Source organism: Pseudoliparis swirei, chromosome 14 (assembly GCF_029220125.1).
Source record: "Pseudoliparis swirei isolate HS2019 ecotype Mariana Trench chromosome 14, NWPU_hadal_v1, whole genome shotgun sequence".
Taxonomy (NCBI): Eukaryota; Metazoa; Chordata; class Actinopteri; order Perciformes; family Liparidae; genus Pseudoliparis; species Pseudoliparis swirei.
This window is the reverse complement of record NC_079401.1, coordinates 9,576,338-9,589,854: the sequence shown is the minus strand read 5'-3', so window position 1 is coordinate 9,589,854 and position 13,517 is coordinate 9,576,338. Positions and strand designations below refer to the sequence as shown.

The window sequence follows — 13,517 nt, the reverse complement described above, 5'->3', positions numbered from 1 at the left end:
AAAATATTATTGAAAAACAACAACAGCAGCAGCAACAACAACAACCAGTGGCTTCAAAGAAGCAGACAAAAACGTGCCTTTCCTGTGGTCAGCCAAAGTCCAGGTATGAGAATGATGGTTACTCCATCCACTTCTTCTACCAGCAGATACTTTTACTGCTCCACTAAAGTTTTTAAAGCTTACGGTGCTGAGGGTCTGACAAACCCAAAAATGCCATTTAATGACTTTGCAGGAACACAGTTCTTTCAGCCTTCATTTAAATCTATATGTGTTCATGCAGCAGTGTGTATTCATGTTCAATATTCTGCACAACCATGACATGGTGCTCACCTTTCAGGGTTTATGAGTCTGCTTCAATTCTTCTGTCGTGGCATTAAGTCTCATCCGTAGAACACAAGGCTCATGTGAGCACAACTAACTAAGATCATATTTGTCTCTATGCTGATGATGTTTTACTTTTGCTTCCTTTGTATCTACAGTTGTTATCCTCAACTAATTTGGGTACTAAATGGTCCCTATCTTTATCTGTGTTAATACATTGTGAAAGTCTCACCTGTAAATGTTCATAGCATCACAGCAAAGGGTCTAAATCGTATGTGATATTTCAGTTTTCTTTTTTAATAAATTTGCAAACATTTCTTTTTCATTTTGTCAAGATGGGGTGCTTAGTGTACATTAATGAGAAAGAAAAGAAAAAACTTTTTTGATTTTAGCAAATGGCTGCAATGAAACAAAGAGTGAACATTTTAAAGGGGTCTGAATACTTTCCGTACCCACTGTTGTGTCGTGGCACTGAGCCAAAGGGTTCAGAACCTTCCAGCGAAGTTACAAACAATGTGAGTTAAAAAAAGAGGCAAATTAGTGAGTGAACAGGAATTGTTTTTATTCAGCTCTGGCACAATTAAGGTAACACACTTGTTTTACTTTATTATGATTATGAGGTCATAATAAGACAAAATAATCAAACATCTTGAATCCTTTAGGACCGTTACATGTTTGAAGCTCTGACTTCAAACTACCTCAACCCTGATGAAGCTATACTTTCACAGAGCAAATATAATCTAGCCTGTGAAACAAAAGCCAATCACGCGAGCTCTGGCGGTCACAGTAATTACACGTGCGTGAATCCGCGGCAATCTGCAGGAATTGAGGGGAATTGGCTTTTTAATAGGTCGACCGACCTTGTGTACAGCTCTTCCCTCTGAGGATGTTCCTTTTTCCATGGTCGTCATGCCCGGCTAGCTCAGTCGGTAGAGCATGAGACTCAGGGTCGTGGATTCGAGCCCCACGTTGGGCGCATTCACTTTTTCTTTTCTATTATCCTGTGAGCCTTTTGGACCATTCATAAAGATAAGAGCTTTTGTGTATGTGAGCATTAGCAGTTCAGTTTGAGGATTCTCATATGCAATGATTTTCTTATTTTTTATCCTCTGTGCCATGTGGGCCATTCAGAAAGGTAAGAACATGTGTGTATGTGAGCATTGGAGGTTAAGTTTTAGGATTCCTGCATTCAATGTTTTTATTAGGCCTATTTCGGCTGTGCCTTGTTTCCCATAAAAAGTGGTCCGGACCTGTAAGTGTCTATGTGAGCATTGGTGGTTCAGTGGTAGAATTCTCGCCTGCCACGCGGGAGGCCCGGGTTCGATTCCCGGCCAATGCAACATCCTTTTTTGAAAAAGGGAAGGACACAGCTGTCGTGATTTTTGCCTATAATGGAATAATAGGGGGGATCCGATTAGGGCAATGAATAGAGGACCAAGGAATGAAGGTACTTCGCCCGGACCAGGGAAACAGGAGCACCCTCCCACAGCCACACCCAGGAGAGGAGTACGTAGGCAAGTGTCTGGTGGCCGGAAACATGAAGCAGCCACCCTGTGGACTCATCACCCACAGGGACAAGCTTCGGGGGTTGGGTGTTATGTATACCAGGAGGTGAGCTCTCCGGCAGTATACTGTAGACTATGGGACTATGCTACTGCTTCAAACTAAATTCCCCGCTGGGGATGTGTGAGATTTTAGGTGTAACATGTCCATAATGCAGGCATGTGAGCATTGGTGGTTCAGTGGTAGAATTCTCGCCTGCCACGCGGGAGGCCCGGGTTCGATTCCCGGCCAATGCAACATCATTTTTTGAAGAGAATGACACAGCTGCGATGATTTTATAAAACCTGCTTACATGACCGATAAAGAAGGAATTCAATTAATTCCTTCAATGAATGGAATTCAGGCGGTTTAGAGAGCACTTTCAGTGACTCCTTAAACTGACCAAAAGCGTCCTCCTCAGGGGAGGGCTGTGCATCCTACAATATATCAGTCGGTCATATACAAATATTTACTTTTTTGTGTGTATTTGTTTGTAAAAAGGTCAATCAGTCAATTTAGTTCATGCTATTTATAGGAACGTACAGCCTTCAGTCGTGAACATCTCAATTTTCTCAAGCCTCGTTGGCGCAGTAGGCAGCGCGTCAGTCTCATAATCTGAAGGTCGTGAGTTCGACCCTCACACTGGGCATTTTTTTTGAGACACCTTTGACTTGAATTATCTGCAGTCATACAAATATTTACCAGGTTTTTTCCAGCCCCCCTATGCTTCAATATAATGTTATTTAGGTCCAGAGTTTGACTCCCACATACAACTCCTACATCTACTGAGATTATCAGATCTATCTACTGATAGTCTCTGCCTGGTATGTATCTGAGAGCTCAGGAGTGAAAGTGTATGTGCAAAACTGGTTGCCTGGTAAAGCTCACGGAATAATTTAGCCAACGATCTCTTGTTCTCTCCCTTTCAACAGGAGAATGTATTCAGTGATCACCATAAAATACAATCTTGCAATCACAGCGGGGGTCCTCTCTCAACAACAAAGGTTGAAGCCCAAAACAACTCTCCCTCCAAAGCTGGAAAACCCTGTTTTTGTTCTGATGATGAGCTGGGAATTTCTTACTGTCCTGCCCTGTCTAATTTCTTAAACCCCCTCCTCCAGAAACAAAAAGCATGACCAGACACTCATGTGTCATGTGAGCATTGGTGGTTCAATGGTAGAATTCTCGCTTGCCATGCGGGAGATCCGGGTCCGATTCCCGGCCAATGCACATCCTTTTTTAGAAAAAAGGACCGACACGTGATGTTTTTCATGTTATGACTCGGTGGCGCAAAATGGAAAGGTTCCATTAAATCACTGAACCACCAATGCTCACATGCTACTCATCTGGACATGCTACGAGTCAGATCGACTGCAGCAATGGGGCACAAAATACGACATATGTTCCACATTGAAGACAATACGTTCTTTCCTTTTCTTCGTCAAGAAAATTGACCGTTTGATATCTTTTTTTTTACAAATAAAAACCAAGTCACTTGCCTATGTGAGAGTCGAACACACAACCTTCATATCATGCTATTGATCCAAATGTTATGGAGATCTAAGTCGTAAAATGTCGATTGTGGAATATGCCGACTACCATGAAAATGGGCTATACAAATGAACTGAATTGAAAACTGCATAGAATTTTGGCTTTTTATTGATGAAAATGTACCGATTTGTATCTTTTTTTTACAAAAAAAAACAAATCTCTTGCCTATGTGGGAGTCGAGCCAGCAACTTTTATATCATGATATTGATCGAAATGTTATGGAGATCTAACTGGTAAAATGTCCAGTTGTGTGTCATGTGAGCATTGGTGGTTCAGTGGTAGAATTCTCGCCTGCCACGCGGGAGGCCCGGGTTCGATTCCCGGCCAATGCAACATCCTTTTTTAGAAAAAAGGACCGACACGTGATGTTTTTCATGTTATGACTCGGTGGCGCAAAATGGAAAGGTTCCATTAAATCACTGAACCACCAATGCTCACATGCTACACATCTGGACATGCTACGAGTCAGATCGACTGCAGCAATGGGGCACAAAATACGACATATGTTCCACATTGAAGACAATACGTTCTTTCCTTTTCTTCGTCAAGAAAATTGACCGTTTGATATCTTTTTTTTTACAAATAAAAACCAAGTCACTTGCCTATGTGAGAGTCGAACACACAACCTTCATATCATGCTATTGATCCAAATGTTATGGAGATCTAAGTCGTAAAATGTCGATCGTGGAATATGCCGACTGCCATGAAAATGGGCTATACAAATGAACTGAATTGAAAACTGCATAGAATTTTGGCTTTTTATTGATGAAAATGTACCGATTTGTATCTTTTTTTTACAAAAAAAAACAAATCTCTTGCCTATGTGGGAGTCGAGCCAGCAACTTTTATATCATGATATTCATCGAAATGTTATGGAGATCTAACTGGTAAAATGTCCAGTTGTGTGTCATGTGAGCATTGGTGGTTCAGTGGTAGAATTCTCGCCTGCACGCGGGAGGCCCGGGTTCGGCCAATGCAACATCCTTTTTTAGAAAAAAGGACCGACACGTGATGTTTTTCATGTTATGACTCGGTGGCGCAAAATGGAAAGGTTCCATTAAATCACTGAACCACCAATGCTCACATGCTACACATCTGGACATGCTACGAGTCAGATCGACTGCAGCAATGGGGCACAAAATATGACATATGTTCCACATTGAAGACAATACGTTCTTTCCTTTTCTTCGTCAAGAAAATTGACCGTTTGATATCTTTTTTTTTACAAATAAAAACCAAGTCACTTGCCTATGTGAGAGTCGAACACACAACCTTCATATCATGCTATTGATCCAAATGTTATGGAGATCTAAGTCGTAAAATGTCGATCGTGGAATATGCCGACTGCCATGAAAATGGGCTATACAAATGAACTGAATTGAAAACTGCATAGAATTTTGTTTTTTTATTGAAGAAAATGTACCGATTTGTATCTTTTTTTTACAAAAAAAACTAATCTCTTGCCTATGTGGGAGTCGAGCCAGCAACTTTCACATCATGATATTGATCGAAATGTTATGGAGATCTAACTCGTAAAATGTCCAGTTGTGTGTCATGTGAGCATTGGAATTCAGTGGTAGAATTCTCGCCTGCCACGCGGGAGGCCCGGGTTCAATTCTTTTAATTTACTTGGAACTAAATTGATCGATTGCCCTTATTTTCAAAACAGCAGAGGTGTTTCAAAACCTATGCCCAGTGTGAGGGTTGAACTCACGACCTTCAGATTATGAGACTGACGCGCTGCTAAAAACAGATGTTGCATTGGCCGGGAATCGAACCCTGGCCCCCCACTTAGCAGGCGAGTATTCTACCACTGAACCACCAATGCTAACATGCTGCAGCACTGGACATTTTACGACTCAGATCTCCATAACATTTCGATCAATGTCATATGAAGGTTGTGGCTTCGACGCCCCCATAGGCAAGTGACTTGGTTTTTTTGGGGGGAAAAAGGTAGCAATCGGTAAATTTTCTTCACGAAAAACAAACAAAAACGTATTGCCTTCAATGTGTAACATTTGTCGTATTTTGTGCACTGTTGGCGCAGTAGATTTGAGTCATAAAATGTCCAGATGTGTGGCATGTGAGCATTGGTGGATCATCGAGGTCTGCATCGTGGAATATGCCTTCTACCAACTATGCCATGGCCCTGCTGAGACTCCGCCCACTCATCCTCTCTACCTCCATCTGCCTGATGGATCGTGGAGGTCACGATCGTGGAATATGCCGACTACCAACTATTCATACAGTCTGTCAAATTGATTGATTGTGTTGTTACTGTGTTTTAATTTGTGTATAATGATTCCTTCTGTACACATGGCATCTATAACACCTGTCCATCTTGGAGAGGGATCCTCCTCTGTTGCTCTCCTGAAGGTTTCTTCCCTTTTTCTCCCCGTGAAGGGTTGTTTGGGAGTTTTTCCTTATCCGATGTGAGGTTTTGGGACAGGGATGTCTATGTGTACAGATTGTAAAGCACTCTGAGACAAATTTTTAATTTGTGAAAATGGGCTATACAAATGAACTGAATTGAATTGAAAACTGCATGGCGTGTCTGATCTGATCCCAATTAGTTCTTCAGCATGCGTTCACGATTTAAGGCTATACCTTCTCTGAATTAACTTGGAACTAAATTGATCGATTGCCCTTTTTTACAAAACAGCAGAGGTGTCTCAAAACACATGCCCAGTGTGAGGGTCGAACTCACGACCTTCAGATTATGAGACTGACGCGCTGCCTACTGCGCCAACGAGGCAGAAAATGCATTATCTGTTCACCATTGAAGGCCATACATTCTTTTTTTTTACGCGAACAAGTTTGGCGATTGGCATCTTTTAAAAAACAGCCTAACTCACTTGGCCAATGTGGGAATGGAACCCACAATTTTCATTTGATGATATTCAGGGTTGACAGGTTAATCCTAGCTGCTAAAAACAGAAGTTGCGCTGGCCGGGAATCTAACCCGGGCCTCCCGCGTGGCAGGCGAGAATTCTACCACTGAACCACCAATGCTCACATGCTACACCTCTGGACATTTTACGACTCAGATCTCCATAACATTTCGATCAATGTCATATGAAGGTTGTGGATTCAACGCCCCCATAGGCAAGTGACTTGTTTTTTTTGTTGTAAAAAACAGGTAGCAATCGGTAAATTTTCTTCACGAAAAACAAACAAAAACGTATTGCCTTCAATGTGTAACATTTGTCGTATTTTGTGCACTGTTGGCGCAGATTTGAGTCATAAAATGTCCAGATGTGTGGCATGTGAGCATTGGTGGATCATCGAGGTCTGCATCGTGGAATATGCCTTCTACCAACTATGCCATGGCCCTGCTGAGACTCCGTGTTGGAGTTGGACAGCAACACACCACCTGGACGGTACTCACTGGAAGAAATACAGTAGACTTTACTTTAACTCTATAAAGCGTTTATTCAAAATCAGGATACAAATAGACAATCATGCGCATGGACCCAACACCAGACCTGTCACCGATGGCCCCAGCTCTGGCAAAAGGATGCCGGATCGGTGCGCGGCCATTGAAATAATCAACAGGAACAGTTCTGATTGGTCAGGAGTAAAGAGGTGGTGTCTTCTCATTGGTTCTTGTTCCTCTGCTTCCGCCGTTGTTGCTCCTTCATTGGTTCTTGTGGCCAGCCAATGAATTCATAGGTTATGTGAGAAAGCGTGAGAAAGGAAGAGAGCTGTGTTACTTTGTCTCTTTCTTTGAACCTGTCTTTCACTTCTCGCGAGCCTTATCGGTGCAGGAACGAAACTGATATTCTTAGAAGGTCGTTAAACAAAGGCCTTTCACGTGTGAAAGTGTGTGAAGCGGTCAGTGAGGGGCATGGATGATTCCTGAGAATAATGGCCCCATCTGGACCTTCCTTATCTATCTGCCGGTGAGTTTAAGGTCTATAGTTGCTCTTTCTGAACTATGAATATAATGAGCTCTTTGTATGTGACCATTTCTAGAAAATGCGTGATGCGGGGAAGGGGGTGCATAAGACTTCCTTGAGTGTCACTGTTATCGTTATTAGATCAGTCAGGCGCAAGAGTGCCCTGCCAAGTTTTCAACTCTCATTCAGTGTTTTCCACCTTACACATAATCTTTATGCACACAATATTTGGGACAAGCCAAGCAAAAGTATATATCCTTTACATCCGCCCACTCATCCTCTCTACCTCCATCTGCCTGATGGATCGTGGAGGTCACGATCGTGGAATATGCCGACTACCAACTATTCATACAGTCTGTCAAATTGATTGATTGTGTTGTTACTGTGTTTTAATTTGTGTATCATGATTCCTTCTTTACATGGCATCTATAACACCTGGACCGGGACCGATTCATTAGCTAAACGGCCCTAAACAGCTTCCCATTCATTCTCTATGGCGGTGTCTAAAATCGCCGATGTAATATATCTCTGGCCACTGCAGCTCAGTGGCGCTGTTTTCAAAGTGAAGCTCCTCCTCTGCCTTCGTCTCTCGGCAGTCTCTGCCGTGAGAAGGACCTAATGCACGGACCTCTGGAACTCTCCAGCAAAGTAAGTCGTTCTAACTTATTACAATGAACTAACATGTAATGATAATTAGTCTTGACAGTCTCTTGTTCGCACTGTAAAGTTGGTTGTGTTTTTTCAGTTTGGTTTCTCCGTGTATGTGACTTTCTTGCGCTGTTGAAACGGGAAGTTAACGCGACATCATTTAAATAAATAATGCTGTCGGAATGACCATATCAATACAGTGGATATGACGTTACATGACCATATCAATACTGTGGATATTACGTTACATACACGCTGTGAAGGAACGGTAAACTCTAAACAGGGAGTCACGGAGTGTTTCTTTTATTGACTCCGTAACTTCACTAAACGCGCACTTCTCCTCGTTTAACGTTACTGATGAAGCTTTACTTTAACATATCACGTATATTAACTGCTCCACATGTATTACACTCAACTAATAAAGGTGTAATTATAGATTAAACAACCAGCAGCATATTAAAACATAGTAGTGAGTAATTGTAACTTTTACTTTTATTTATTTTTTAATGCAGGACCACCATGTAGTGGTATCAATATTTCTATTTTTACTGAAGTAGACGTTCTGTATCCTTTCTTCACCACTGTTAAAACAGAACAGCAGAATGTGATACGGTGTTTATATAAAAGTATACTCATAGTCTGATGCATCAAGAATCACTTTTTAAATTCTTCTCTTAACCTACAAAGCCTTGATTGGTGATGCACCATCATATCTTAAGGAGCTTGTAGTACCATATTGCCCCACTAGAGAGCTACGCTCACTAAATGCGGGACTACTTGTAGTTCCTAGAGTCTTAAAAAGTAGAATGGGAGCCAGAGACTTTAGTTATCAAGCTCCTCTTTATGGAACCAGCTTCCAATTTCAGTCCGGAGGCAGACACAGTCACCCGTTTAAGAGTAGACTTAAGACCTTCCTCTTGACAGAGCTTATAGTTAGGCTGAATCAGGTTCACCTGGTCCAGCCCCTTGATATGCTGCTATAAACATAGCTGCCGGGGACGTTTAGGATGCACTGAGTACCTATCTCCTCTTTTCTCTCCTTAAGGATGAATTTCTCTCAATCACACGTTACTAACTCTGCTTTCTCCCGGAGTCCTTGACTTCACGTCTCATGGGGTCATCGGACCCTATGAGACGGATCCCATCTGCCTGATGGATCATCGAGGTCTGGGTCGTGGAATTCCTGCTCATGACTGCGCCACTGTCCTGTTGAGACTCCGCCCACTGTTGAGACTCCGCCCTCCTCCTCCCCACCGCCATCTGCCTGATGGATCGTGGAGGTCTCCATCGTGGAATATGCCTACTATGAACTATTCATACACTCTGTCATATTCATTGAATGTATTTTAACTCTAAATCTGTCCTTCTGTACACATTACATCTCTTGCACCTGTCCATCCTGGAGAGGGATCCTCCTCTGTTGCTCTCCTGAAGGTTTCTTCCCTTTTCCCCCTGAAGGGTTATTTGGGAGTTTTTCCTGGTCCGATGTGAGGTTTTGGGGCAGGGATGTCTATGTGTACAGATTGTAAAGCACTCCGAGACTAATTTGTAATTTGTGAAATTGGGCTATACAAATAAACTGAATTGAATTGAATTGAATTGATGCAGGTATTTTTGGGATGGTCACAAGGGAATGGAGATCCTTTCTTGATAAGACACTTCACACTTCATTGTTACTTGAGTCACATGACTGTGTGTGTGTGTGTGTGTGTAATGTCCTTTTCCACTAGATGTTCAAAGGGCACAGGAGATGGGGGAGGTGTTAATCCACCTCCATGTACACAGGAGATAGGGGGGTAATTCACCTCCATGTACACAGGAGATGGAGTGGGGGGGGGGGGGGGTAGCCTGCCTGCCTGCCTGCCTCAACAAAGGACTTAAGGTTCAGAAACTATATTGTATGGAAACAATGCCTGTCTATAGCGTATTAATATACTCTACTCTTTGTCATAACAGGAGAGATGAGCAGACATGTGTTTTACCCTGGGAGAATGGCAGTTTCATTGATCAGGGACCACAGATTTCTCCGCAGGATCTCAGCGATGCAGCCAAAGTCCTGAAAGACAACCCGTCTCTGCAGAACAAGCCTGCAGCTGTCAGGAGGAGCTGGTCAGGCAGAATGCACTGACTGTGGTCCGCCAGAGAGGAGGAGACCCTTCAGATGCAACCCAGGTGTCTGGAGATTACATCCTGCAGTTTGGGAAGTACAAGGTGTTATGGCTGAGAGTAAATCCTCCCTTAATGTTGTTCACCTCCTGCCTGAGGGGGTGCTATGATGTTTGCTTTTTCTCTTCCCTTACAGGTGATTGGACGGAGCACATAAGAGGGAACCTGTGGGGCTGGCTCTTTTCTCTCCAGCTTCCAACCAGGCCATGCTGCACAGCTCTGATTGTGGGTGGGGGTTATAACGGTGTCGGTAGGGGTGAGAAGCCCTTTTGTTTAATACTGTTTCTCTTGTATTTCAGTAGGGAGTTCGGTAAGTGATTTGTATTTTTGTTTGTTTCGTTATGGTCTCGGAAGGTAGCTGACTTGCTTAGATTGTTTTGTTTGTTGTTTTGGGCCAGGCTCACCCTGAAGAATTGTGGACACCCAAACCAAAATAAACATCATTGTTCCTGACTCCGCAGCATTGGTCCTAATTTGGGAGGTGGGAGACCGACCTGGTGCTACGCTCTGGCACTCCTAGGCGGGCGTAACAAAGGGAAGTCCTCCCTGTCTTCTGAGAATGACATTGGATACAACATCTACCTCATCAGGAACCAGCAGAGAGGAAGCTGCACAGTGTTCATGGCAGCGGGCACAACAAGGACAGCCTCCTGTCCTTTGTGAACTATTCCTCGTCTTTCCAGAAATCCAGTCTCCTCAACTATGAGGAACACAAGTTGTGACAGCAGCAGCATCGGAGGATGACCAGCTGGTGGGTTTTGGGACTCGTGCCTACAGCACCTGGCAAGAGGTCTGGGAGAGCAGGAGGGCTATCCATCCTTCATCCTGAAGAAGAAGAACTGCACTGCAGGCACAAAGATGCATAAGCTACAACTCTACCTCAAGAAGAAGCTGCAGCCACCCACTGTCTCCCCTCTGATGTCACACACCTCACCTGTGATGTCACACGCCTCACATGCTCCTGCTGAAGCCATTGGTGAGTCTGATGTCTTTTCTTGTCAGGATCTACATGCAGGTCATACAAGCGCAAATGCAAGAAGATATTTCTTTCTTTTGTGGTTTATTTCATGTCCCTTGAGATGATGGAGAAGAAGTTTCGAGCGACACAGTACTTGATAAGAATACAAAGTTTATTCTACAAGGTACATGCCAAAGACAGACGTCTAGAACGACTGGAAACTTTCAGGGTCCGGATGAGAAAGTTCAATGGTTTATCATCTTGATACAGGTTATATAGTCAGAAGAAAAGAGGAGGCGTTCATGTTCGAACCCTGGAGCCTCTAACGTAAACCATCTGGTCCAACTCTAAGCGAAGGATTTTCTCCCATGGACACCTTGTGGGCCTCTGAGCTCATATCTATAATATGGCTGTATCTTTAAGAGCTGTAATGCAAAATACACTACACTTTTCTTTCTAACTCTTGTTTGTTTGCATCACAGTGATGGATGAAGATGAAGAGCTGGAGAGGATGATGCTGAGCATCTCTCCTTCAAAGCAACATGTGCAGAGCTGTGAGTATACATGTGCTCTCTTTATTTCTTTGTTTCCTCCTGAAGATTCACAATCGTTTACAGTTCAGACGATTTGCTATTAATCCTGTATTCTATTCAGCATATTTGATATTGTTTTGTGTGTGCTTTATAGCTGTTTCTGCATCTTCATCATCCTCCTCTGCCAGACGACCAGAAAGAGGTCTTTAACCCAGAGCACTGCATGGACCGACACAACTGGGACCATGAATTCTTATCCCACATGAAGCATGACTCGTCTCGTGTCGACCGTGTTCTGGTCGTGTTTGTCTTTTGGTGTTCCACCTGTTGTCCTAGTGACTATGAATTGACGCCGGTCCTGATGAGGGTATCCGTCTTTGTTTTCTGATGTGCATGAAAAGAAACTGCTGTGCTCTTAACACCTGCTTGCATGTGTTTGCTGTGTGTTTGAAGTCAAGGTGCTTCCCCTGCCTAGGTGACATAGTGATGACTGGCTCCTGAATATTAACCCATTGCAACATGAACACGTGTATGAATGAAATATACTCTGTACGTAATCATGTTACAAACAGTCTGATTGGATTTGGCTGAACAAAGCAGGTGAAGTAAAGATACATTCTGCCTTTACTAACAGCAGTTTTTGTGTACTGTCAAAGTATAAATAACAAACAAAGGTTTTTCCGTTGCAGTACCATCTGCTACACAGGCAGCACCCGCCAAGGCTCAGGGTCCACCAGTAGATGGTAAATGTATCAACATTGTGCACATTCACTGAAACATGATCTGTCCTGAGTCCACTGTGCAAGAAGTGATTCTTGTGTTTGATCCTTCTCTCTTGCAGCTCCTGCATCTCCATCTGTGAAGAGACCTGAGCCCGTTCCCCAGGAGCTCGTGTGTCTGATGCCAGAAGCAGCACGTCATCCTTTAACAGAGCCGACTGTCACACTTCCTGGTGTGTAGTACTTTACCTTTAGTTGCATCCTACACATATACACATGTAGTGTACATCAAAGCCGTTGTTTATTCTTTAAAAACTTCATGGTTGTATACTAGATACTGGTGCAGCTCGCTGAGTTTCACCAACTACAGCGTAGATGTCATGTTACATTCTGGCTTCATCTTGTCAACAATAATAATAATAACATGTTCAATGTTCTCTTCAGTGTCAGAGGCGCTCCTGATTTCTCCTGAGATGTCTGCAGAGCCCGGTTAACTGCCAACTCCACAGAGAGGGCAAAGTCAGTATTTTAATGCTTTTATTTTATTTGGTTGTGTACATTTAAAAAAGATGAAATAAAGTCACAACTAAAATCATACCCATTTCTCTTTTACTACTTCTTTATTCTCATCTGACCAGGTGAGCCATTCCCCAGGCCAATAGCCGTCCCCACCGGTCCTCCTCCACAGCTTCCTGGCTACGACCATGACGTCAGCCAGTGGACTTGTTCACAGCAGCAGAGGATCTGGATAAAGACGGAGCTGGAAGCTATGGGTCTCTGGCCAGGATCCATTCCTGTGCGGAACCCATGAAGATGGTGTCACTGTGGCGTTCCCTCCCCAGCCGGAATTGATCGACAGCATCTCCGATCTTCCTTCCCAAAGTACTTTCAGCTCCATCCCTTTTCATATGGAAGCCAGAAACGATAACCTCATGGGAAGAATGAGGAACAACGACACTCTGCCGTGTATGGGAGGTTGTGCCCGGCCTCAAGTTGCCTCTGCAGGTGTTGGGAGACCTCGTGTGGTTGTTGGTCTCACTGGACAGTATTACCTGCTGTCATCCAGGCTGTGCTGCAAGGTCTGCAAAAAGAAGTGGTACGCTGTGACAACCCACTGTGGCTGGAGAAGTGACCAAAGAGGTACACAAACCTCTTGCCAGCCAACCTGACCTACAAGAAG

General features: G+C 43.5%; 2 long non-coding RNA genes and 8 other non-coding genes across 11 annotated transcripts; 7 read left to right on the top strand and 3 right to left on the bottom strand.

The window, feature by feature from the left end:
• The first annotated feature begins 1,589 nt into the window (after positions 1-1,589).
• trnag-gcc (transfer RNA glycine (anticodon GCC)) lies at positions 1,590-1,660 on the top strand. Its single transcript has one exon. It is a non-coding gene; the product is annotated as a tRNA-Gly (tRNA).
• A 389-nt stretch (positions 1,661-2,049) lies between these two features.
• trnag-gcc (transfer RNA glycine (anticodon GCC)) lies at positions 2,050-2,120 on the top strand. Its single transcript has one exon. It is a non-coding gene; the product is annotated as a tRNA-Gly (tRNA).
• Positions 2,121-2,439: 319 nt separating this feature from the next.
• Positions 2,440-2,512, top strand: trnam-cau (transfer RNA methionine (anticodon CAU)). The gene has a single exon. It is a non-coding gene; the product is annotated as a tRNA-Met (tRNA).
• Positions 2,513-3,022: 510 nt separating this feature from the next.
• trnag-gcc (transfer RNA glycine (anticodon GCC)) lies at positions 3,023-3,093 on the top strand. Its single transcript has one exon. It is a non-coding gene; the product is annotated as a tRNA-Gly (tRNA).
• A 582-nt stretch (positions 3,094-3,675) lies between these two features.
• trnag-gcc (transfer RNA glycine (anticodon GCC)) lies at positions 3,676-3,746 on the top strand. The gene has a single exon. It is a non-coding gene; the product is annotated as a tRNA-Gly (tRNA).
• Positions 3,747-5,171: 1,425 nt separating this feature from the next.
• Positions 5,172-5,242, bottom strand: trnas-gcu (transfer RNA serine (anticodon GCU)). Its single transcript has one exon. It is a non-coding gene; the product is annotated as a tRNA-Ser (tRNA).
• Positions 5,243-6,096: 854 nt separating this feature from the next.
• Positions 6,097-6,169, bottom strand: trnam-cau (transfer RNA methionine (anticodon CAU)). The gene has a single exon. It is a non-coding gene; the product is annotated as a tRNA-Met (tRNA).
• A 186-nt stretch (positions 6,170-6,355) lies between these two features.
• Positions 6,356-6,426, bottom strand: trnag-gcc (transfer RNA glycine (anticodon GCC)). The gene has a single exon. It is a non-coding gene; the product is annotated as a tRNA-Gly (tRNA).
• A 4,525-nt stretch (positions 6,427-10,951) lies between these two features.
• LOC130204558 (uncharacterized) lies at positions 10,952-11,800 on the top strand. Its single transcript, XR_008833710.1, has 3 exons — positions 10,952-11,103; positions 11,568-11,639; positions 11,773-11,800. It is a non-coding gene; the product is annotated as an uncharacterized LOC130204558 (long non-coding RNA).
• A 199-nt stretch (positions 11,801-11,999) lies between these two features.
• On the top strand, positions 12,000-13,127 carry LOC130204557 (uncharacterized). Of its 2 annotated transcripts, XR_008833709.1 has the most exons (4): positions 12,000-12,361; positions 12,460-12,570; positions 12,782-12,856; positions 12,976-13,127. It is a non-coding gene; the product is annotated as an uncharacterized LOC130204557 (long non-coding RNA). The 2 variants fall into 2 exon arrangements; XR_008833708.1 differs by lacking the exon at positions 12,000-12,361 and having other exon boundaries at positions 12,369-12,570; positions 12,976-13,120.
• The last annotated feature ends 390 nt before the right edge of the window (positions 13,128-13,517 follow it).